Source organism: Argiope bruennichi, chromosome X1, assembly GCF_947563725.1.
Source record: "Argiope bruennichi chromosome X1, qqArgBrue1.1, whole genome shotgun sequence".
Taxonomy (NCBI): Eukaryota; Metazoa; Arthropoda; class Arachnida; order Araneae; family Araneidae; genus Argiope; species Argiope bruennichi.
The window spans coordinates 6,954,736-6,982,059 of NC_079162.1; the positions used below are offsets into that span (position 1 = coordinate 6,954,736).

Consider the following 27,324-nt stretch of genomic DNA (forward strand, 5'->3'; position numbering starts at 1 on the left):
TGTAGAAAGTATTGAACTGAAAAAAACTAAGTGAATAAGTAAAAAAATAAGAGAATAGATAAGTGATTATTTATGTGCTGAAAGTCGAAAGAAAGTTTACTGTTTCCTCTTAGAATTAGATGTAAAATAAAATCAGTTTATTATTTTAATTATTTTCTACTTTTTATTTTTTTAAATTTGGAACATTAAAATCATTTTTTAAAATTCATTATGATATACATTAATAGATGGGTACATTCATTTTGAATCATAATATAATTAAATGGATCGCTTAATTGATAGTTCTGAATATGCTAAAATAGTGTACTATCATCAATAATACTGAACTAAAGAAAATTTCAAAATATCCGAAAATGAATGAAAAATCGATTACAAAATTGCACCCATCAAATACGAAAAAAGTACAATTAAATAAAAGGGAGCAGAAAAAATATATAGCTGTCCCTGTTTCCGAACAAAGAAAACAATGTAATTTTCCGACTAAATCTATTTATATCGTGCCGATAAGTCTTATATATAAAGAGCAGAAAGAATAAAAAAAAATTATAGATCATCTGGAAATCTTCATCGGGCTCTCAGGGAGGGAATGGAGCATTTGCGCTGTATAAATTATTCCCTACCCCTGTTGCATTGTAGGTTACCCCTGTTGCAGAATAATTTTTGTAATTTATACAATATCAAAGAATTACTCAACAAAAATTTCTCTAATTCATCGTAAAATTCAGTTTTTATTTTTACTTTCAAAACATTTAAATGATGCAAATGAAAATATGTTATTTGACTTCAGTCAATAAATATTCTTATGAAAAATTTATGAAGTTTAAATTTTACACAGTCCTTTTGTCCTAAGGAGACATATTCTGCGAAATACACTTGACACTTCAACACTTAACTCAAGTTCAATAAATAAACTTTCTATCTTCTGAGATCAAACCTGTGAGTTTTTACATATCAATATTAGAAAAATCAATATTTTAATAATCATAAGCCAATCACTGTTGAGAAATCCTGGTAAAAGATTGGCGTATCTACTTTGAAACGGACTATGAAGTTTTCTAAAATCGCCAATTTTTATAGAAGAGTGATATTGAAATATCATAAATTATTTAGTTTTAGTGAATGATTTAGTTGATTGAAGTTCAAAGATTTTTATTTAACCCTTAGCGCTCCAAAAAGTAATTAAATGCATAAATATTTGCCGAATAAGAGAACTTGTTCATTGCTCCGAAAAATTAATATACATGAATTTTCCCAGAAAATTAATCTACATATTTTTACCACTCTTAAGTATTTTTACCAGTCAAAATTTAATAAAATAATTAAATAAAACGCCAAAATGATGCATTGCCTTGAATGGTTCCTGAGAGGAGAGATCGAAGTGCTAAGTATTGCAATATTGATGTCCCAAAAAAATTGTTAAATAAGATTCAAAGGTTAATGTAAAAGGGTAAACATGTAAAAGGATTACAAAGGGTAATGTAAAGGACCTATGTAAAAATTTAAAATTCTTAATTGATCGGAGCATTTATTGAATCAAGTAACATAAAATGTAATTGTTTAGCTCATTTAGACCATTTTGTTAGTAGATGCGTGCCCCTGATTAAAATTAATTGATGGGCGCTGATTACAGTGATTATCCAATAGATATATTAAACCATGTTTGCCTTAAATTTAATTGCTTGATTTACTATAGATACTATAGATATTGTAAAAGGTCATAGAAATCTTTTCCTCCATTTAATCTTTAGAAAATATATTTCAAATTTTTTCGCTTCACACAGACACTTGCTGAAATTTACACTTTTATATATTTAATTTAAAGCTAATTTTCCCCCAGGTTGATAAAAGCTAATTTTTCCCCATTGGCGTGCTCGTGCAAATAAAATTTTATTTTTATTTTGTGCGAAATACATTGTTGAAAAATATGGCTAAAATATTTTTTTTTAAAACACGTTAAAAATCGAAACTTAATTTGTAGATGAAAGCATTGATATCATTAATAAGAAAATTTTTTGAGTTTTATCTTAATGCAAAAATCAATTTTGTGCTGTAATTTTTCGGAAGTTATAGCGTTGTAATTTTTAGAAAGTGTATCCATTTTTAAATCCTGTTACTCCTTAATGCAATAAATTATTGTTTTTATAAGGATCAATGTTAGTGAAATTAATTAATATTAGATAAGAATGTTATCTGTAATGCGCATAAACAATGCAGAATGAGAAAGTTTTTGTATTAGTTGAAATTTAAACACTTTCGTTTTTCAAGTTTCCATTTTTGTTGAAATTACTGAAAATTAAAAGACATGCATTGCATAAAAAGCGGAAGAGTATAAGGTTTTTAGAACAGTAGTAAATGTTACATGTCCAATAGAATTTGAAGTTACATATGCTCTTGTGAGTAAGCGGTCAAGAACAAGCTAAGTAAATTTAGCAACCATAAATCTGAATTATAAAATTAAGTTGGTTACTACTTTCATAAAAGCTTTTAAAAAATGCTTTTTAATGAGTATTAGCATTTGTGTAACAATATATTTTACAACTATTTTTCTTCAATTCATGGTTATATAGGAGTAATCATAATTTCTATTTTGAAAAAAATAACGTTCCTACCAAGTTATTTAATAGAATCTCTCAAAACTTTTAAAAAATTTTTAGTTACATACAAATGAACAAAAATTGAGGATAAGCTTTCAGAAATGCGGAACAGTTTTGAATATGCTGAATGTCAGAGACAAAATGTTTGCATTTTTTTTTTTTTTTTTGTTTTTGTTTTTGTTAAATGTAAGTGACCATATAATGCATATTGTGAAATATTGAAAAAGAATTATTTAGAAATTATATTCATTTTTTAAAAATTTCTAACGCCTTTTTATTATTTTCGTATTATTTTTTTATGTAGCCGTTTAGATGTTGCATTTAAATGTCGTTTCCGGTACATTGGATTATATATGGTTAAATCTGACAGTAAATAAGCTAGAAAATGAAGTAATATATTTTAGATTTGAAGGAATTTCAGTAGTTATCAACATTTTCTAATAGAAAATGTTTTTTTTTTTACTCCTGAGAATTGACCAGTAGCTGTTTTTAAAATTATTAATATGATTCCTATCATTTATTCAAAAAGCTTATTATTTTGCAAAAAAAAAAAAAAAAAAAAAACTTCTTTGAACAGCTTTAGTGTAAAAAATACATTAGCTCATTTCAAATATCAGTTTGTGGAATATATATACATAAAAGCATACATACATATAGAAAGAACTGAACATTACTGATATCCATTTAAATTTGAATTTAAAACCTTTTATATGTATATATTTTTTTTCATTTTGTTAAATAAAGTTCAACCGTAAATCCTCATAAAACTAAAAATCATAATTCATTTTATTAGATTAAATTTGTATTATGCACATCAGAATTATAATTTTTATAAATGTCTTCCGTATAGGAAAATTATAAACGTATTCCTTTTAATAAATACATTTTTAAAGCAAATTTCTCACACTTTATATTTATTATATTCAACACTCGTTTGAAACATGGTAAGGGTCATCAGCATTTTTCTCAAGGAAGTTTCGTTTCGTTATCAGAGACAAGGAGTATCATTCTCGTTCATAGTGAGTTGATTACCATTTGGCGTACATGGTAAAATCGCCAAATCTTACATGCAAAGATAAGGTTTATAATGTGGTAGCCTTTCTTGACACTTAAGCGGAAAGGGGGAAATTTATAGAGCGCAAATACCATACAACCCTCAGGGAAAGGTCGCACAAAAAATGCACCCTCCCAAAGGGATCACGCACATCCAAAAGGTTGCAGGGCAATTGAGATAGGGATGGCAACCGAAAGTTCCACTTCAAATCATAAAGGTGACCAAATGGGCCACTCTAGTTCACATGAATGAAGGGAAAACAGAAGACCTGCCGGAGCGCTCTTTCGAATAGCGTATAGAATCATGGATTTGGATCGATGACGTGTGAATCAAGATCACTTGCTTTGGAAGAAGACTATTCGAGATAGCACAAAGAGTGTGTTGCCTGAACAGCGATCACAGAAAAAACTACCGAATGAAATGCTACATTTGAAGAAATAAGTTTTTAAAACGAACTCTTTGAGACATAGAAAATAATTTAGTCGTCAAAAATCTGGAGGATAAGGAAATATTGTAAAAATGCGATATAAAACAATAGGAATTTTCATCCTATTCATAATATGTTTTAATTTTCAATGAACATTTAAAATTTGTCTTATGATATTTACAGTGGCCCTATTTCCTCATGGCAAAAATTCCCCTAACTTTCAATCAAAAAAAATATTTTCTGTTTTTTAGTTCTATGTAGATAGCGTTCTTTAAGAACTTTTTAGTTTTGTTTCACAAAGTAATTTATAATATATTTGATAATGCATTATTATAATAAGTGTGGAATGCTGTAATCAATTTTTCTCACATTCTTTACCAGATTGGTACATTTCAAATGGAATTAAAATTAAGCGGTTAATTCATAATTAAGTTTTATAAATATTAAAAGAATGTATTGTTATCAAACACACAGAATTCAAGAACTCTCGTTCGTAAAAAAAGTAAAAAATAGATCCCATTCCAAACATGAAGAAAGTCCATCAAAGTGTGAAAAAAAAAGGACATAATTGATTAAAGGGTGGCCATCGTTTCAGCTGTTTGAATTTCCCTGATTTTCCCCTGATATTTCCAGGTTTTTAAAGAAATTTCCCAGACTTTTTTCGATGGTATCTAATATCCTCAGAACGATGTCGCTTTATTCTATTTTCTTTAATTATTGCACACTATGTTCTTAACTGTATTTGGAAAATTGCTCTAATCTTTTAACTAAAATCAATGTAAAATAAAATTTAAAGCTCAGAAGGAAAAAAAAAATCCTTTTCATTTATTGAATCTCAGGAAAGATTCAATTATGTAAAACCCTTCCGTTTTTTTTTTTGTTTGTGTTTTTTTTTGTTTTTTGTTTTTTTTTGTTTTTTTTTTACAAAAATATCAATTAACACTAGAAGATACACTCCCATCTAAATCGACTTTCAGCCAATCAGTCATATCTCAAAACTGTTTGCCAAACTTACTCCCAAAAAATGCAGTACAAAAACATTTGCACATTGGCAGACTGCTTAAAAATGAAATGATTTGCTTCTTTCCAGTGAGCTCACCCCTATCCATGCTGTTACCAACACGCAAATCGGAATTGAACAATATTTTTATTAACAGAAAAAAATTCACTTGCAAATACAAAATGAAATCTCTGCATCAAAATATGAAAAATTCTTCAATGATATCAAAATTGCTTTGACTTTTAGCTCATCAACTATAATAAAAAAATTTGTCCGAATGCTTAACTTGTAAAATAGAGATAAAGGCAGGAAATTCGTCCTTATCATCAATTTTTTTCTTTATTGTGTAAAAAGAAAATGTTTTAGAGATATAAATGGCAAAAAAGATAGCATGAATGAATTTTGTAAATTTTTGTGGCACACAGTTTCATATACACCAAAACGTATTAAAAAAATGCTCTCCCTCTGTGTGTGTGTGTGTGTGTGTGTGTGTGTGTGTGTGTGTGTGTGTTTTAAATTTTGAAAAAATTACAAGAGTACATTTACATTAGTAAATGTTTGTACCTATAATGTACCAAACCTATAATGTACAAACTAATTTCTTGTATTTAAAATTATTTTTAAAATATACAGCATTTTGCTGCATCGGGAATTTTACTTTCATCCGCTACTTTCCAACAAAAAGATCTCCGATAACAGACATAATTTCTTAGATAAATCTAAAGAATATAAAAGAAAGACAAATAATAAACGTATTACTAGATACAAAATAGCCAGCACGATACGAATCAAAACCCATTCTAAGCTAGATTGTTCTTCAGAATTGAATGAATAACACTGATGATTTTGGAATTTCGATTCTTCAGAAATGTCCACAGCCTGGTGCATGGGCAGAAACACGGATGACCTCTGTTTTAGTAAATGTTTGATTTTCATTAGTTACCAACGATGTTTCATTCTACTTATGAAAAAAATACCAGCAAATCATGCACGATAAAAATTTCCCGAACTTTTCCTGACCTCTTGGAATTCCCAATTTTCCAGTCGGTTGGCCATTTTGTCTCTCCAAACAGGTCGAATTAAATCAAAACGCGTAGAAAAGACATGAGCGAGTGATAAAAAGCGTATTTGATGAGTTCGACGTCATTCATATAATTTATTATTTTTAATTATCTGATTAGAATAAAAAATGAATTAATAAATTAATTGTCAAGAAAACTTCAGTATCTGGTAGTAAAATTTCAACCATTTATAACATTAAAAAGTTTAAAATTATTATATATCAAATCAGTTGTAGGGAATGTATTGAGAAAATGAAATATTACATTTAACGAAGTCTCAACCTTCCACTTAAAACCTTCGTTATCGTCGAAATTCATTAAATAGAAACAACAACAATACAAGACGAGAAAATAAATTAAAGACTGTAATTAATCGATTCACTTTATTAACTTTAACGCATATTTTTAACATTAAGCCAGCAAAATTGCTTTGTACAGGTTTCCAACTCACTCAAAATATTAAAAAAAAATTTATAAAAAGTTTCACATTTTTGTAATTTATTGTTAAGATTTTTTGTATTAAAAATAGTCATAAATATAGTCAGACGTTATATAAAAATTCTCTTCCGTAATATAAAGTGAATATAATTTATAAATGTCGTTCAAAGTCAAGGTTTAAGAGAAAATTTGTTTGTTCATTGAATATCTTACATATTATTTTTAAGATAAAAGAAATTTTTAGAAAAGATATAATTAACATAAACTGATAGTTTACAACTTTATTTTAAAAAATGAAAATATCAGTTGCAACTGTTTCGCCTTGTGATTTAGCTTTATTGTCTAAAACAATAAAGTATAGCCTTTTATTGAAAAACCAAGTGACCCCTTTGCCTTATATCTCATTGATAAAATAACAACACAAACACATTTACCAAAAGATATCAATAAATTATAATAAAAATATATCCACATAATCTTGTCCAGAAGAAAGTTATTAAATCAAATTATCTCCCAGGGAGCTCACCACCAATAACAAAAATCATTCTTTACTGTCAGCATACTTTTATTTGTAGATTCGTCGTCTTACCTCGACAAGTTTCTCTCGCCACAATAAAAGAATGTTTCTATACAGCAAACAATGCCGTTTCTCATAATAGTTAATAATCTCTCAATCCTAATCTCTTTCCTCATTACTGCGCACTTGATATTAAAAGCTCACTTTTCAGTCCATTCGAACTATTGGCATCCCTAACTGAAAATACATGAATATCCCGAAAGTTGTTTAAAGGACGATAAATTGGGAACAAATCTTGTACCCTTTGATTTCATGCCACATTTTTTTTTTTTTTCGTTCATCCAATAAAGTACAGGAATACAACACACCAAACAATTTTAGAACTCCTTTAAAATTACAGATTGTACCAAATGATTTTTTAAAACCACCGAAAGCCAAATTTATGTTAATGGCACATCTTTTGATTAAGTCTCGCAACAGTTAAAAATAGATTTCATTATTACTTCTTCTGCGGTTTTTGGTCTCAAAACAATTAAATAGCGATATCTTTTTGCTTATTCTGCGATTTTCAGCTTTAGGACAATTAAAGATAGATTTCCCTACCCGATGTGGCACCACTGTGCCGTTGCTGAAGGCTTTCAACTAAGAGTGGCCGCAACTAATGAATGATTTGGAAGTCATTGTTTTATTCCTTGCATTTTTCTGTAAAAAACATTTAATAATGTCCACTGAAAAGATTAAATGGATATCAATAATATTTAGTTCTTTCACTTATTATCAAAATTTTTCAACAGTACAACTGCCTTCTTAATATACAGCAGACTATAAAGAAATTTACATTCGTTGTTAAAGTCGTTAAACATTTGAAGGAAAGACTGTTTCATACCGCCATCGCAGAAAATACTATATTAATGTATGAATCAAATAATATGGGTGGATTTTACATTTTTAAATTGATTAGTGCCCAACATGATTTTGAAGTTTTACAGTTAAATATAAATAAATATCAAATATTTCATATTTCCCTTTCTATTATTTTAATTAATTGAAAGATGAAAGTACTATTTAATCATCTATCGTTATCTAAATTGTTGTCTAAATGTGAACTTCTACAAAGCCATCAGTTTCACAGTTATAAATATTAAAAAAATTCCAAACAATTAAATAAAATATCTGATTCATTGTAACCACTGAAAAATAACAAAATTAATGCAGTTCTTGTAAAATAATAGCATTATTCAAAATCTGTTTCAATTTTGCAAGAAATCGTCTGCAAGTTCGCCTCAAATCTTTTCAAATTTCTTCATTTAAATTGCTGCGAATATTACCAGAAATTTTGAAAATATACATGCCTTTTAATTATTTAAAAATATGCTGGCCTTTCAATTATTTAATAAATATGCTGGTCTTTCAATTATTTAAAAAATATGCTGGCCTTTCAATTCATTAGAATAAATAATTAAGAAGAAAAAATCAAACAAGAAGTTCTGATTAAGTTATCAGAGCATATATTATGCAAATTATCACTTTATATGCTCTATGTACTTCAGTCTTGAAACGCATTTTTTTTTTTTTTCTTTTACTGATTCAGTTGCCATAAAAAAATTTTACTGAAAGGTTTAAAAAGTTTTTAGATTAATGGCTAATAGAATATGTTTTTTATATTTTTTTTCAGAAATCAATGCATGTATTTTTACATTGAAGTTGTTCAAACAAGTGCATTAAATTCAATTTTTCTGAAAAAAAATAAGCAATTTTGTTCAAATAAGACAGTACTCATATTAATAATATTAAAAATGAGAGAGCTGTTGAATTCTGAAAAAAAATTATGAGATAATACTAAAAATACACTGAAGTTCGTTCGATTCTGAAATATATTATTTCATTTTATTCTAAGTAGAAAAATAATCCTTAAACTATCATTCCAAGTAGTTACTTTTCTAAAAAAGCAAGTAGCAAAACATGCTCTATCCTGATCGTGGTATTTTTTATTTTTCACTTCAGTTCGTCATAATAATTTTATTAAATGAAATAAGGTTAACTATCTTATTTAACCTTATTTTCAAATACTTTAAACATAAGGTTAGATGAATAATTTGGATCATGTTAAAAAGTTGCTTAAATTATACCTCTAATGACTGCATGAACTTAATCGTTGCATAAGTAAATCAAAGGGACAATTATCTCTCCCAAAAAGTAGCTATAAAAATATAAGCTATAAGACAAAACGTTAAAATTTTATTTTTTAAATTAAACTTCTAACTAAACTTCTGAAATAGTCGTATTTTTTGAAATCTCTTATAGAGTATGGCCTAGTAAGTATTTCTTACTGCCCCTTCCGGATAACTATTTCAATACAGCGCATTGGTGAAGAAAAAGGGAGCGGGAATGAGCGTTATCTCACTATGTACTGGCACCTCTCGATCGCTTGTCCAAATTCTTCCATTATCTTGATTGGCTTTCTTGATATATCTAATAAACAAGCTTTTACGATTATGCTTTCGAACTATCATATTCAACATGTGGGGAAACAAAAAGCTGTATTTACACTTTTCAGGAAAATTAAGAACTTTTTAAGGATTTTTTTCAAAACTAAGCATTTTTAAGGTGCTTAAAAATTATTTTCAAATTTAAGCATTTTTTATGACGCTATGCGCCTTGTTTATTGACTATCTTAAAATATATATTTTTAAAAACATGGATATTGTTTAAATTTATAATTTGCAAAGATTCATATCTGTCAAAAATTCATATTCACTTTGAAAAAGAGGAGAAATTTCCTCTTGATATATTTTTGAGCCGGATTCATTAGTCTCCCAATCTCTCCATGTAATTTTTGCTACATGTTTCTTGCTGTCGATTTCAGTTTCCTCTGACTTTTAAAAATGAGTGATTCTGGAGAGAATATTGTTGTGTTTTGTTTTCAAACGTTCGTTATACTTTTCAGATTTTTCGTTAAAGCAGCGGCATCTAATTACATTCTTAAGGCTACTACGATATTTTCGATTTTGATATCCATTATACACAGATGATGACTTTACTTTCGATGCTTCGAAAATTTCAATAGTATTGTTCATATTTAATATCATGTCAAAACAACGAAGGAATAAAAGCAGACACACTGGACAAGAAATCAAGAGGAAAAATTTCCAAGATGTTTCTCACGTTCTTTAAGAGGCTTAATTATTTTTACCGTCGGAAAAAGGTGATTGTTCCATGAGAAATATATCTCAACGATCAATCATCTCTTATCAGAACGAGAAATAGCATTTTCTATAATTTCTCTAAATACTCGCCAAATTTTCCTGTTGAAGGTAATTAAGCTGCAGTAAACCTACGAAGTGAGCGCAAGTAACACTAGTTAATGAGTGAGCGCAAGTTCCACTATCCCGTTGACGGTATCCTGATTGTAATACTGTCCAGTCAAATTCCCATGACTTTGGTGCGGCTTACTTTGATAAACCAAAATCATGACAAAAAAAAAAAAAAAAGACGGAAATAATTGTACTAATCTATTACATAAAATACTCCACGCTCATTTTTCTTATCTTGAATGCATGCAAAGTAGCGTTAAAAACAAGTGCGAAATTGGACTCGCAATCGCAATCGCAATCAACAAAAACTAATATATTGATTTTCCTTCTACTTTGCCAAAAAAATCAAAGTATTTAAAAAAAGGAATCATTTTATCATCACTATCAGTGTCATTAAAAAAAATTGCCAATTTTAAAGATCGATGACTATTTCATTTCCAGTACTGTACGAAGCTTTCTTTACCATATGACGCGGGGCGGGGACTCTGGGTTTCCTCAGCAGAAGTAAACTGGATTATCACTTTTCAAACTGAAACTCCCAATTGCTTCGAATTCTTTTTCTTAAGATAAGTGCTGTGTTACTATTATTAAATCTTAATAGAAAATTGAAAGATAACTATCCCGTCATGATTTCATATTGAATGTCACTGGATTTGAATCCATGTTTCTAACGATGGAATTCATTAATAGATTTTTCATTCATTTGCTGATGATCCAGAGTTTTGCATTTACTCGATAACTATATTCTGTTTTAACATTTTTAAAACTTATTTGTCAGTTAATTCATTAATAAAATTTTGATTTAATGCTACTGGATCAAGATTACATAACATTTATAATAATGAATTACAGATTAAAAATAAAGTAAAAAATGAAGTACAGAATAATTAAAATAAACTTTTGTATTAAAAATTGTTTTAATTAATTATTCTTAATTAATTAAAACAGTTCTTAATTGTTATTGACTGTTTTAATTAACGTTAAAAAGGAAAGTACCTAATATGATTATTGTTAACGCTTTTTCTAACCATTTAATTACAGCTATGATTTATATATTCACATAAGGATGAAAAATTTAGTTTAAAAGATTTATTGACGTTGCCCTGTAATTTGAACAGCCTAAAAATAAAAAGCAGCCGATGCGTCAGATTCAAGAAGATCAAACATCTGGTTTTTTGTGTGCCTGATATTTCTTTTTTCTGAAACTGCCCAACCACAAAAAGCATAAAGAACAAACCTGATTTCTTATAAAAGAGAGTTTGGAAACTTTCAAAACAAAGACAGGATTTAGACAACACGGAAGGATTTCTTTGTCAGTGTTGTATTGATGATTAGAGAGATTTTTAATTTCATTATTATAATGAAGTGCTCACTTTTGAATATGGGTAATATATATATAAGTTGTAATGATTATTATAAGGAAGTGTATTTTTTTTTTTTTTTTAATTTTGGCAAATAACATCTATTGTGTTGCTTACTATTACTTTCAATTTTGGTGAAGGCATTTATATATCTGCTGTAATAATTATTATAATGAAGTTTAATTTTTTATTTTAATGAATATAATTATATATCTCTTGTAATATTACCATGAAGTTTTATTTTTAATTTTGATGAATAAAATTATATATCTGTTGTAATGATTATTATAAAAAATAGCTTATTTTTTTTAAAACAAATTTGGTGAATAAATCTATTGTGTTGCATACTGTAATGAATTCTATAATTTAATTTTGCTAAATTATTATGTAATGATAATTTTTTTTCGCACTGTACTGAGCCAATAAATTGGAGAAAACACACGAAAATTCCCACGTACATATTTTAATTAGTATAAGTTAACTTACATGTATAGCATAGCAATTTAGTTAAAAATATGTCTTCCTCTTTTAATAATATCCTGTACATATTTTGGCTTGGATTTCACTAATTTAGAGTAAAAAATTTTTGATGCCGTCATCACGAAACCATACTTTTAGGCCATTCTTTAACATTTTTCATTTTGTTGAGCATTCCATTTTACTCAATACCTCTTCATAATGTTCCACAAATTTTTGATGGTCTTTATACACGGAAGAGTGAAAAAAAAATTATTTTGAAATGTGCACACTGTAACGGATCGTACATAACATCTTATAGGGTTTACCTGAATTTAACAAAAAGAGAAAAAAAAATCCCACAAAATAAAGTGGTAATAACTTTCACCTCGTTATTTAAAAAATACGGATTTTCAAAGATAATAACGAAAAACACGAAAGCTTCGAAAAAACTGCTCAAGTAAAGTTTAATCTTACAGACTAACTCTGTAAACTTTCAAATAACAGATAACAATAATGTTAGAGTTTTGAATCCCTCCGGTGGAGAAAAGGGGAAATTCTGTTCTCCTAACCAGATGTATTCGAGATGACATGTGCACTCTCTCTCTCTTTCTTTGTATTGTGGTGTGGTTGAGTAGTAGTCCGTGTCCATATATGAGTAAAATAAAACCTATGAAAGTTTCAACTCCTGCTTCGTCATTAATGGAATTGTCATGCACTGACTCATCATTGTGTGGCGTACCCTGGACGTGATATGTTGAAATTTGGAAATTGGAATTTTTTTGGAAAGCACGACAATTTGGAGAAAGCGCAGTGAAGAGCTGAAACCAGAGTTGTGCACATTTTTTATTTGTTCTAAGCTTTTTTGAATGATTTAGTTTAAAATGGATATTAATAGATTAAAGGAAAAAAGGAAAGGATTACGTACTATCTTCACGAAACATTTAACTAAAATAAAAAAAAATACTTTAAGTAAAGAAATTTCTAATAAATATACGAAAGAAACAAAAATGAATGAGCTTGTGAGTTTAAAAGCTCAGCTCACGGAAAAATTGAAGGATTTCATTAACGTGGATGATAGTATCCAATTAAATAGAGACCTAAGCGAAATGGAATGCGAAATTGAATTATGCGAGGACTACAAAGACAAAGCAATCGATCTAACATCTAAGCTAGAAAGACAAATAGAAAATTTGAGGGATATTCCACAAGTAAGGACAAACAGTCCAGTTACAAATAAAGCGTAAAATATTATCCCCTTAAAAAATCAAGGCGTCAATTTACCGAAATTAAATATACAAACTTTTCAGGGGGATTGCAGTCAATTTATAGATTTTTGGAATTCCTTCGAAGTCGCAATTCATAAAAATGATTCATTAACAAAAATTGAGAAATTTATTTATCTAAAAACGTATCTTCAAGGAATTGCCTTAAATGCTGTATCGGGATTTTCATTAACTGAGCCAAATTTTGATGCGTCGATTCAGTTATTAAAAGAAAGATTTGGCCGAACAGATATAATCATATCTTCTCGCTTGCATCAACTTTTATTGATAGATCCAGTAAAAACTTGCTCAAATGTAACAGGCTGAAGAAAAATGTATGATGCAATAGAACTCAAATTAGATTGTTGCAATCATTAACTTATAGTAATCTATTGTGCCCTGTTATACTACAATTGAAATTATAATCGTCAACGTAAGGCAGGTGAATTGTTTGATATCACTCATTTAGATTGAAGTAGCAAGCTTCGTTATTATTAGCAAACCCCAAAAGAATATTCCTTTAAAAACAAAACTGAAATAGATATTCTTCGCGTACGAATGCCTTAACGACTCATTTCACCATAAATACGAATCGAATCGTAAATTGAATCCAAAAATAAACTTCTTCCAATGACAGACTGAGTAATCAAAAATGTATCTTTTGTACTGAAAAACACATGAGTCATGATTGTTCACTTAATTTTAATGAAAAGAAAAAATCGTTAATGGCTAAAGGAAAATGCTTTATATGTTTTCAGAATCATATAAGAAAATTCTGCAATAGTAATGATCAAAATTGTAAGCTCTGTGGTTCTTTTTCCTTAATTTGCGAAAGACCGAAATCCGAAACCGAAACTAAGAATATTTCCCCTCCAGTCGAAGTAGGGACTTTTATCCCCAAAGAAAATAATACCGCTTCTACCATGATATCTTTCAGCACCGAGTCAAATAAAAGAAAAAATAGGGTCCCTGGATCGGTTTTATTACAAACATTTTCAGCTGTAGTGAACGAAAAATGGGGAAGGAGGACGCACTTGCGTTACATGTTGGATTGCGGGGGAAATAAATCCTTCATCTCGAGAGAGGTGGTCGAGGAGTTGGGATTGAAAACAGTGAGCAGGGAAGTGTTCTAGCTATTCACACTTTCGGAAGTGAAACTGCTGAGCATCGTATTTACAATATAGTGGTGATTACGTTAAGGAATGTGCAACACCCGACTCGGTGTGTTGAAATACAAGCGGTTGTTTTTGACTCGATTACTTCGGCCAAAATTCATAACGAATCGCAGTTTATTAGAAACATAGCGTTGGAAAAGGCAATTGAGTTAGCAGATGTTAGTACTTCTGAGAGGATTGATGTCTTGATTGGTTCGGGTTATATTTCAGAGGTTTTACGCAGAAGGAATATAAGGATTAGTAAAAGATTGATTGCAGCTGATAGTATTTTCGGATATTTACTACTGGAAAAGGAGACGGGAATTGATTGTAAGGAGATATCTGCTAACCATTTGATCGTCGAGGGTGAGGAATCGAGCTGTGATAGGGTAAAAGATTTGTGGTTATTAGAAGCGATTGGGATAAATGCGGATAAAGAAGTGTCTCTATCAGATAAAGAAACTTTAAAATCGTTTCAACAAAATACGACGTATAAAGACAAAAGATACGAAACTCGCTTGTTATGGAAGCATAATTACTGTTTGCATTAAACAGTAATTATGAAATTGCAAAAAGTCGTTTATTCGGTTTAAACAAAACATTAGATAAAAACAAAGAATTATTTGTTAAATACGATGGCATTATTAAGGAACACTTTAGAGAAGGAATTATAGAACGAATAGATTTGAATTTGGACCAAAATATAAACACAGGTTATTTTCTTCCACATCATACTGTAGTGCGAGAACGGAAGGATAGTACAAAGATTAGGATTATCTCTGACGCATCATCAAAGGGAAAAGGCGCGTTGTCTTTAAACTATTGTTTAGAGAGCGGACCGAACTTAAATCCTGATTTACTTGAAATCTTGTTACGGTTTATGTTACACAAAATTGCATTTAGTGCAGATATTCAGCGCGCTTTTTTAGAAGTAGGGATCGCCGAGGAAGATAGGCAATTTCTAAAATTCTTATGGATAAAAGGGGATTGTCCTAATCTCGGTTTCAGCCCTCACAATATTGAAACATTCCAATATAAAAGAGTCACCTTTGGAGTGAAATGCAGCCCATTCTTACTTGTTGCAGTTATTAAACTGCATTTAGAAAAATTCGAAAGTGAATATGAAGAAGCGTGTCAAATATTGAACTATTTGTACGTAGATGACCTAGCAGCAGGAACGTCAAGCGTTTCCGAAGCTATAAAATTGAGCAAAGAAATGATTTACATTCGAAGTCATGAATCTTCAAAGATGGGTTACGAACTCCCCAATTCTAAATGAAGCTTGGGAATAAGCTAACGTTGACCGCCGTGAAACATCCGAAGAATTATGTGTGCCATTAAAAATTCTTGGGCTCATTTGGGACAATATCAACGATAAGTTTACCATAGACATTCATCAAATTTCTAAGATGAAGGACAGTAATCTTTCAAAGTGATTGATTCTGAGCATCTGTGGGATGCTGTTTCATCCATTGGGGATGATAACTCCTTTTACTGTCAGAATGAAGTTGATACTACAGAACACATGGAAACGGAAGCTGACATGGGATGAGCCACTACCACCGACATTCAAGAGGCATTTCTGTCATGGCTGGATGAGGTAAAAACTATGCCTTAGATTTCTTTGCCTCGTCCTTACTTCCTAGATGCAGAAATTCCAATGACTGAAATTCACATTTTCTCTCATGCAAGCCCAAAGGCTTATGGTTGTGTGGCCTACTTCAGGAAAGTGACCAACGGGAAGGTGAACTCCAGTTTCATAGTGGCTAAATGTCGCCTAGCTCCATTGAAAAAACTGAGTCTGCCCAGACTCGATTTCATGGGAGCCCTTGTTTCTGCCAGATTAGCAGAATACTTAAAACGAGCATTTCCCTGGATTACATCTGACCATATCTTCTTCTGATTGGATTCGCAAAACAGCCTTCATTGGATAAAAGGAGACCCCCTACGTTGGAAGGAGTTCGTGAGAAATCGCGTACGGTAGGTCCAGGAGAAAACCAACCCGAGACCAGTGGAATTACTGCAGAGGAAAGACGAACTCCGCAGACAAGTTAACTCGAGGACTGTCTATCCGAGTGTTAGCTCAGGCCGCGGTGGCAAGGTCTCGGCTAGTGAGCCGTAGGGTTTCAGGTTCGTGACCCAATTCCACCGAAGAACCGTCATGTAAGGGGGTCTGTTTCACGTTAAATCCGTCAGACCAAACGTCCTCCCGCTGGTGTGGTGCGGTGTGGAGAGGGGGCGCCAGCTCAGGTGTCGTCTTCGTCATCTGACCGCGGTTCAAAATTACGAGGTCCGCCCCAAAATAGCCCTAGTGTTACTTTACAACGGGACGTTAATATAACTAAACTAAACCGAGTGTTAGCGCAAGGTGATGTTTGGTGGCATGGTCCAGACTGGTTGTCTAACCCAAATCTATGCCTTGACAACACAGTGAACAGCGAATTCAACGAAGTTGAAGTAGCAAACGAACTAAAGAAAGACTATGTTCCATCGAGCAACCTAGTAATGACTGTAACCAGAACTAATTGTGATGATTTTCTCGATAAACTTCTCAAAATCAGAAATGACTATGTAAAACTAATTCGTATTATTTCATATATTTTCAGCTAATTGCAGGTAGCCTCAGTCAAGGACTGCCGGGCCCATTACGGCTGATGAAAGGATTCAGGCAGAAAACCAATTAATCCGAATGGTTCAACGTGGTAAGTTTAAGGAGGAAATCAGAGATTTGAAAGGAGGTAAGAATGTTTCAACTTTAAATGTATTTTTGGACGGGAATGATAATCTAAGAGTGGGAAGCAGGTTAAAAAATTCCAAATTAAATGTTTATTCAAAATATCCTATTGTGTTACCATCGAATCCTATTTTAACTTACAATATTTTAGTGCATTATCATAAGAAATATTTACATCTGGGAACACAAGCTTTGTTGTATCAAGTACGCCAGAAATGTTGGCCAATCAATGGTAAACATAATTGTAAAAAGGTGATATTTAATTGCATTACTTGTGTGAAAAACAAACCTGTTTTAACATCTCAATTAATGGGTGATTTACCAGCTGATCGTGTCACTTCTAATCATGTATTCAATATTACTGGTATTGACTTTGCTGGCCCATTCTTCTTAAAATTCAAAAATCAGAGAAAAGGTATATTGAACAAAGTTTATGTTGTAATTTATGTGTGCTTATGTACTAAAGCCTTACATCTTGATTTCGTAACTGATCAAACATCTGACTGTTTTATTGCTAGTTTAAAGCGTTTCCTTGGAAGGAGAGGTAAATGTGCAAAAATCCTTACTGACAATTCCAAAACATTTGTCGGTGCAAACAAAGAACTTAAAAAGCTGTATAATCTTGTCAACTTTCCTGATCAATGTTTAAGTGAATTTTTAATTTCAGAATCTATTGAATGGAAGTTCATTACACTTAAATCACCGAATTTTAGAGGTATTTGGGAAGCCGGAGTAAAATCCTTTAAATTCCATTTAAAACGCGTACTAGGAAATCAAAAACTAACTCTGGAAGAATTTCTAACAATTTTGGTGAAATTGAAGACGTCCTAAATTCTAGACCCCCTTACTCCGCTATCTCCGGAATTCGACGATTTTGAAACTTTGTCACCTGGTCATTTTTTGATTGGTAGACCAATTAATGGAATTGCTGAACCATTATTAATTAACTTAAATGAAAATCGATTATCAAATGGCAAAAAATGACAAAATTTTTGCAAAACATATGGAAACGTGATTATCTTTGCAGTTTACAAAATGAAAATTGAAAAAGAATGATGTCAAACTCGGAACACTTGTTCTGATAAAAATGCAAATTTCCCAGGAACAAAGTGGTTGTAAGGAAGAATGACTGATCGGTAGTGACAACCAAATGAAATATTAAATTACCAAAGGGCAATATCCTAAAACGAAATAGCTATTTGACCCTCTGGAAATGAAGTGTATTAATGTTTGTTTTAGTTTATACCATATATGATGAAAATTAATAATCAGAATTTTATTTGTATTTATAATAATTGTATAATTTGTATTATTGTGAATTTATTGTTTTATTGTAACTACAGTATGCAATTTTCTTTATCCGGGGGGTGAATGGAATCCAGGAATAGCAATTCCCTTTCAAATGTCGTGGACATAATGATGAAGTTCAAGAAGCAGTTTTCCTGATCAACGAGAGAATTATTTCTTTGTCTCTTACAGCAAATTTGATAACATAAAAAGTACGATTTAACTCCTTTCTATAAACCAATAAAGTATCTTTCTATAGAATCATTAAAATAATGAAAAATATTCAAAACAGACTTCATAGCATATTGATAAAAACAGAAATAATTAAAATTTAAAAAATGATACAGTTTAGCCCATTAATATACATACGTTTTTAAAAAATGTCTTGATTAAATTTATTTTATATTCTTACATTTCTTGTAAACTGGTAGGAAGCCAGAGCTATCCAAAATCGTTTGCCTTTTAAAACCAGTCCGAACTAACCGCAATATATACGCGTGTGTAAATAAATATATTCGCCTTGACATTCATAAACAGCAGAGATGTTCAACTCACTCGCACGGCTTGCAGGAAGGTCAAACTCACTCATTCACTACCTTTAGATCGAAAAGTTGATCCCTGAGTTAAAATGTTTTTAAACAGGAGGACGAGGTGAATTGAGTAGGCATCTCTCAAACGAAACGGTTTTCATCACATAAATCCTTATGAGTGTCAAAAAAATCCCCATGCCTCATGAGTGCTAAAATTGATCCTGAGTCATTTTTTTGGGGGGGGGGGGGTATAAGCTTAAATGAAACGCTATATATCAAGTGACCATTACAGTTCTCTGTGAGAAAGGGATAAGATATTTTTAGCATTCATATGTCCACGCTTTGCTATAGTATCTGTAAAAATTCTAATGCATTAAATCCACGGTTCATGTATTTTTTTTTCAATCTATTTTTCACAATCAAATAAATAATGCTGAAATTCGCACAGGTTAATTCGAATACAGACACGTCACTTTATATTTCAGTCAAATAATTTTAAAAACATGTCAAAATCATTGTATATTTATCACATGACAATTCTGTATTTATTACTTTGATGACTTCGAATGTTTTCAATATTAATCACCAACATTTAAAGATTAAACAATGGAGCTTCTTAACATAGATGAAATTTGATGTGAATTCACCTGCTTACTTCTCTTTTTAATCAACATGTCGTCTATTTTTTTCAATCATCCGAGCCTAAATTTCAAATTCAAACTGATATCTTCAACAGGGCAATTATTTGGGTTTTGTTTGTTGAAATATTTAATAGTATTTAAAGAAAAGAAAAAAGAAACTTGAAAGGGTAAAGTATTTGACTAAAAGATGATGATCAAATGAAACCAATCCGATGCAACATATATATATATATATATATATATATATATATATATATATATATATATATATATATATATATATATATATATGCGTGTGTGTGTGTAACATATTTTGATTGAAGTAGAATGCAGGTTCGAAGCAGTGAAGAGACTTGGTATTTTTAATTTCGTTTTATTCTATTCCGAGTGGCAGGCATGATTATATACAAGAAAACGCAGCGTGGCACAAAGCAGAAGTAAGAAGAGCGAAAAAAGGGACGAACAGATGATGACTAGCCTTATATAACATAGGCCATGCGCCGAGGGAATGACCTTTGACACCTTTTCAAGGGTACCGAAGTATCACTCTCATTTGAAACGTAGTTCTTGATGGCGCATTATTTTTACAAAGGGATTAATTAAACCAAAAGTGTAATTGGATCACGAAATAAGAGAATATTTTAGAATGAAATTACTATGGGCTAAATTAAGATAAAATCTTGGAAATTAATTAAATTGAAATATTAATTAAAATATCATTATATATATATATATATATATATATATATATATATATATTGCAGTTTCGAAGACAGAAAGACTCATTGAAGTTTTAAAGTTCTCTTTATTTTCTCACCCGGGAGGCAGGCAGGCATGTTTAAGTACAAGCGGCGTGGAAAAGCACGTCTGCTCACAGCAACAGATTAGTCAAGAAGTGGCGTGAAAAGAGGGAGAAACAAATTATCTCTGTCTTATATACTGTGATGTTTTAACGGCATGTCAATCAAAAAGCAAGGGAAACACAGGGATCTTTTAAAAGAATTTGTAAAGTCAGCGGTATTTTGCTCCTTCACGCACAGCGTGTGAAAATGTCAGCGTTTAGCCAATTCAGCAATTTTATACAGCTTCCCTTGAATGAATTAAGTAGAGAAAGTGGAATTGGATCAGGAAATAAGAGAATGAAATTACTACGGGCTAAATTAAGAGTTTAAAATATCATTACAATCCCCCCCCCCACCGCAAGACGTAGAAGTGTGTTGAGGCCCTTTGACACACAACCATACCCTACAGTGGTGTTCAAGTAAGAGGTTAATATTTAAAAGCATATTGAAAGTGATATCAAAATCTCCTTACCTTCACATTATACAAACATTAATACAGAAATCTATTTCATCATTTTATATTAGAAACATAAAAAGAATTATATTTGTGAAAATAGTATATAGGCTTAAATAATCATCAATAATAACAACAAAATATTAAAAATTAAATGATATGGTGCACACATATATTCTGGCTATTATTCTGTAGTTCACTTAATTTGGTGAAAATAATCTGACAGGCTTGCTTATATTATTCTTAAATTCTAGAAAGTCTGACACAACAAAATTATTAAATTAGAAATAAAGTATTAAATTATTAAATATAATATCAATATTGTTATGATTTCACCCAAATGAAATTTCAGTATAGTTATGATTGTAAATAAAGTATTTTAGCTGTAAATAAAAACACAAGAATCAAAACTTCAGGTAAAAGAACTTGGATATGAAAATAATACTTGCAGAATTGAAATATTTCATATTAAACACTTGGAACTGAAACCATAAATATAAAATTCAAAAATATTTAATAAAAAAACTTCGATATGAAAATAATACTTGTAGAATTAAATGCTTTCATATAAAACTTTTGGAAATGTAAATAAATGTAAGATTCATGTATTTCAAATAAATCATTTGGGAATGATAATAATAATTGCAAAATTCAAAAATATCAAATGAAAAACTTGGAACTAAACATAATAAATGAAAAATTCAAAGATTTTAAACAAAACACTTGTGAATGAATGTAACAAACACAAGATTCAAAATACTCTTATAAGATAAATATATGGAAAATAATAATATAAAAAAATATTTGAAAAAAAAATTGTATTTGTAAACATGTATTTTGACACAGTGATAATAGAGGATAGCTTGTCAGAGGTGTAACAATTTCCCCTGACATTATTCTAATTACCATGCGCCCTTATGTAGGATATAAAAATCTTGGTCTGTTACTTTTTTTCATTGACAAAGTCTGTATCCATATTAAAACAAAAAGCAATCTGATACAATGAATACCAGAGTAAAGTTTAATTACAATCTGAGGTGTAACACATTTCCTCTGAGGTCTCACTAAATTTCTCTGATATCATTTGTCATTATTTTTATTTATTCTTTAATATAAAAACCTTGGAGTTAGATAAATTTAATTAAATTAAATTTATTTGGGGAAATCATTTTTCTTGATTTTAATAGCATGTACATAAATTTCAAATTCAACAAATTATAACATTATGAATAAATTTTAAATAATAGATATGTAAAAAATTAAAAACATCATAATATTTTAAATAATAATATGAAAATACCATTTGCAATTGTATTGTAATTGGAAAATTCAATTTCAAATAAAATAAAAAGTACAGAATAAAAATCTTAACTTTCACTCGTTGAGTCAGTTGATGGATGCTTTAAAAAAAATCGGACATCACAATGATTCATTCAAAGAGAAACTAATTATAATTTTCACGTAATAATGGTTAAAAACAGCAAGAATGCCCACCCACCCCCAAAAAATCTCGCATACTCTCTAATAAAAATGAATTTGTGTTGCGCTTTTTCCTAATCGACTGAAACAAAAATTGGTTACAAAACTACAATTGCGGTCAAAAAATCACATACCAAAATCGATATATTTAAGTCACTACCTTTTAGAATGATCACGTTTACATGCTTCTGAAAACACAAACTGACAGCAGTTCAAAAATTGATATGCGCCAACATTAAATCTGAGTACCAAATTTTATCAAAATAGCTATCTTCGTTTTGTAATTATCATGTTAACTTATATTCGAACAAACCGAGCAGACAGACTTCCTCCTGGATAGAATTTTGCTCAAAATTTTGATAAAAATCTACAAATTAGGAATAAATATACCAAATTACATCTGTCTAGCTCAAAGTGTTTTTGAATTATCTTTTTCACAGACAGTCAGGGAGGGACGAACAAACGGATTGATTTTCCAAACACATGTTTTTCGAACACGGGGAATGAGAAGATTCATCAAAACATCGAGGGCGTGTTTTTTTTTTTTTTTTTTTTACGATTACAATATTACTTCTATACTTCTTATTATGAGGTGTACGAGAAAATAAAACGCATTTCGAATTGGCTTAAATGACTAATTATCGAATTGTTTTTCTAAAAAATAAAAAATAAAAATTTTTCTTTTACTTTTCATGTACAAAGTATACAAAAAAAAAACGTACTGAAAACTAAATAAAATACTTAACACATTTTTTTTTTTTTTTTTAAATATTGATAAATTTTCATGTCTCTATGATTTCGAAAAAACTATTTTTGGAGTCATGTCTGTTTCTCAAAGACTTGCCGGATGAAAATCCAATTTGTAAATGAAATGTGATCTGAATATTAAATATCAATATCCATACAATCAACACATTTTTAACTTCCCTATTCTGTTATAAGGCAGTTTATCCCTTCTTTTATTATTTAAATCGTTTTAGGTATGAATTAATCCATAAGATGGAAGAATTCTGAAAATTTCCACATAAATTGATCAAAAAAATTAATATCGTAATATAATAATCTAGAGAAATGTAATTCTTGGAGAAAAAACTTCCTTTTAGTATTTAAATTATAGTGAAAATGTAAGAAGTCTCCTTCAACAATATGACCTCGATTTTATGGAGCATTAAAATATCCCAACATATATATTCAAATCTTCTCTGTTTTCATAAGTAACTCCCATGATTTTACGATGATGTATTAATTCTAAACTTTTCTTTTCAAATAGTGAGGAAGTTATTTTATGAAATATACAAGAACAAAATAAAATATTATATATTAAAAAAATGTCTTTATTAACAAGTAATGTTTCAAAATGAACAATATAATCTGGCATCAATTGTCCAGCGAAGAGGAGTCTTTTTTCTTTGATGAAATTGATCGATGAAAGTTTCTTTATCCACCGTTGCAACTTCGGATTGCATCGTTGTTTCATGCTTTTGGTAAGCGGATCAGGTTCCAAATGCAACGAAATGTACATGAGAAAAAGTTCCAAATGCAACGAAATGTACATGAGAAAAAGTTCCGTTTTTCTCTCCTCATATTCGATTTTAGTAGGTTTTTCTCTGGGGAATCCTTTTCTAATATCTATTCCATTCAATCGATCAATTGGAAATGAGAAATCAACAAGATGACTCAAACGAATTAAAACTTTTATTTTAATTGGTAATTAAGCCTTTTATTTAATTAAGCCATTTTAACTGGTGAATTTATTAAAATGTACTCGAATTATATTTTAATTTCGTAAACGACAGGTTTAATCTCAAAAACATTGAAATAGAACAGAAATAATTTAAAATTATCACGGCATTTACGCTATTCTTAAGCACTGTTCTAATTTAGAAGGACAAACAAGATTTTTTTAAAGTTGTGCCTTAGGTAAATTGTCTATAAAAAATGTGACATATCGACTTATTTTTAATCATACATAATACGAAAATGACAACTGTTTTTCTCGTAACTAGCGTTCATTAATGTTCTTGAGTGAATTCTGAATCAGTTCTACTTTATAATTTGAGTCGATTTAAAAATTTCGTTTCTATATTTACAATTTTCAGAAATGAATTTAAAGTCAATTGTTTATCGAAATCACTTGATTTAAAGAAATATTTGAATTTAGAAATAATGCTGTATGTGACATATTTATTACAATTCATATAAACTTGAAGTCAAATGATTTTCCAAAAATGCGGTTTGGCCACATATTTCGAGCTATTCATAGAAAAAGTTAACAAAATAGCATTAAATCCCAAATGGTTAATGAATTTTCGTACATTTTATACAGTTCAAAATATATATAGTACTTCTCTTCATGATGATATTGCCTCAAATATTGTTTATTATTTAGTGCTAACAGAATGAAAGATGGGGAAGGTGAGATTTAAATAACACTCATTAAGAGTCTTCAGAATAAAAAAATAAATAAATAAACAAGAGATATTTTTATAGGATTGAATCAAAATAATTCACATATCACATACCTTTAAAATATTTAAAATCAAAATTTTTCACATCATTTTCAGAAAATAGGAAAATTTAGGATTCATATTTTAAATGTCATTTAGACAAAATTTATAATACATAAAGTAATTCCCTTATTCAGAATTCTTTAATTTCAAACACTGACTAGCTTACATTAAACAATCGAAAGAAATATTCACAAAGCGGCATTGAGAAATTTTATAGCTACTGCCATATGGAGAGTCAAGTGTCTAGAATGAGTGCTCTATTACAGCTGATAGACTACTTAAAAAAATTTGATTGGTTCGAGCTGTGTGACATCTGACTATAATATCAAATATTATTTACAGAGCTCGAGAAATAGACTTAAAATATTTTGATAGATTTATCGTCGATCTCACATCAAAACCGTATCTGGTTTCGCGTGCATTGGTACAAAGGACATCATTAATTTCATTGAAAATAATATTCACGGCTGTGAAAACTCATCGAGTATTATTCTTATCTAACATCGACAAACGTTTAATAACAATCTCCATACAAAAAGTAGGTAAAATTTTATCCTTACCTAGGAAAAAAGAAGAGTCAGAGACCACCTTGAAATCACTAGTAATCAGGTTGATCTATGAAAATGTCAACTATCATTGAAACACTTTCCACAAACAGTTTTATGTATCGAAATATAGGCAATGGCGACTACAGAAGCTGGCATTCATTCCCACTGCATAACGTCTTCTGCCAGAAGCGGCGAATTTCTCATCATGTTTCTTTTTCTTTTCTTTTCCCTCGCCAAATCACTTGCCAGCACGCCAACCGGCTGTCATAAGCTATTCCCCCCCCCCTTCTCCCTCTGTTTACTTGACAGTGAATAAGAAAGAAATTCCAAGGATAAAACTGTTGAAATAACTCTCCTCCGCCTTTTGTACTTCGATTACCAAATGTTTGCATTGGAAATTTTTGAGTAATTAAAATCAATCGGCTGAAGAAATAATTTGTTCAATTACTCTTTATTCGCTCAGTATAAGCACTGAAAATGTGGATTGCTATATAGATAATTTTAAGATCATTTTTATCATTTTATCAAACGAATTTTTTTGTGTGTGTTATGTACATTTTAAATTGCCCTATGCTTATTCGAATTTCAGCAACTACTCTGAAACTTTCTGCTATCATATTTAAGCAAATATTGACAGAATTTTGCATAGATACATTACTTAAGAATTCTGTTATTTTAATTAAGGGTCTCGCGTATTATTGTCACAATGATTTGTTTTAAATGAAAAATCCAGCAATTCAAGATTTGAAATAAAGATTGTAATTTCAGTTTTTTTAAAGCATGCGTAATATGCGTAGAACAATAAAATCTATTTAAATACCTGGGCAGGAGGATTTGTCTTATATTATATTTTAATGTGCATGAAACAATGTTTGAATAAATTTTATTATTATTCTCCAAAAAATTCCTTAATGCTACTAATGAGTTTTGCAATAAATTCTTTTACAACATTAGAATAACGCAACAAAGTTATGAAAAATTCAAAGAAATAATTGAAAATTTTTCTTCTGATTTTCCAATGTACCCTTAACTAGGCATTTTTTTTCTCCTTCTTTCGATTGAAATTCTTAAGTTAGGAAACAAAACAACCCCATTACAGATCTTTTAGTAAAATAAATCGAGTAATTCCTCCCAAACCTGATCAAGACATACACTTTCTGTAATTCTAGATTAAAGAATAATTTTGTCTCCTTTGCTATCCGCGGATAAATGATAATATTTTATTTTGAATCCAATGATGAAAAAAGAAATAACTGATAAAGTGTGCAGAATAGTTTCATCGTCGCAATGACTAATAAATGTACATAAACTGAGAAAATAAAGAAATGTATGAGAAATGAACTCAAGTCGTATCCATTCTATTTGTTCTGGATATAATTGAAACCTTTCTCGTTGTGATAAGAGATAATTGATGGTTATTTCTCATGGAATAATCATCTTTTCCCCATGGAGAAACTGATTAAGCCCCTTTAAGAACGCGAGGTACATCCTAGAAATTTTTCTTCTTGATTTGCTCTTCGGTGTGTCTGCTTTGTTTTTATCTCCATTGTTTTGACGTGGCCTTTTATATTAATAATACTATTTTAATCATCTCTATGAAATAAAAATCAATATTTTTAAGAATGTAATCAGATGTCCTGCTTTAAGGAAAAATCTGA

The 27,324-nt window shown here is 29.9% G+C and overlaps 1 protein-coding gene across 5 annotated transcripts in view; it reads right to left on the bottom strand.

Moving 5' to 3' along the window:
* LOC129958486 (speckle-type POZ protein B-like) overlaps positions 1-25,826 on the bottom strand; it is a 103,298-nt gene extending 77,472 nt beyond the window's left edge. For all 5 annotated transcript variants that reach the window (XM_056070983.1, XM_056070984.1, XM_056070991.1 and 2 more), the window contains exon 1: positions 25,679-25,826. The gene's annotated coding sequence lies outside the window, so the exon portion shown is untranslated. The remainder of the gene's footprint in view (positions 1-25,678) is intronic.
* Between the last annotated feature and the right edge of the window lie 1,498 nt (positions 25,827-27,324).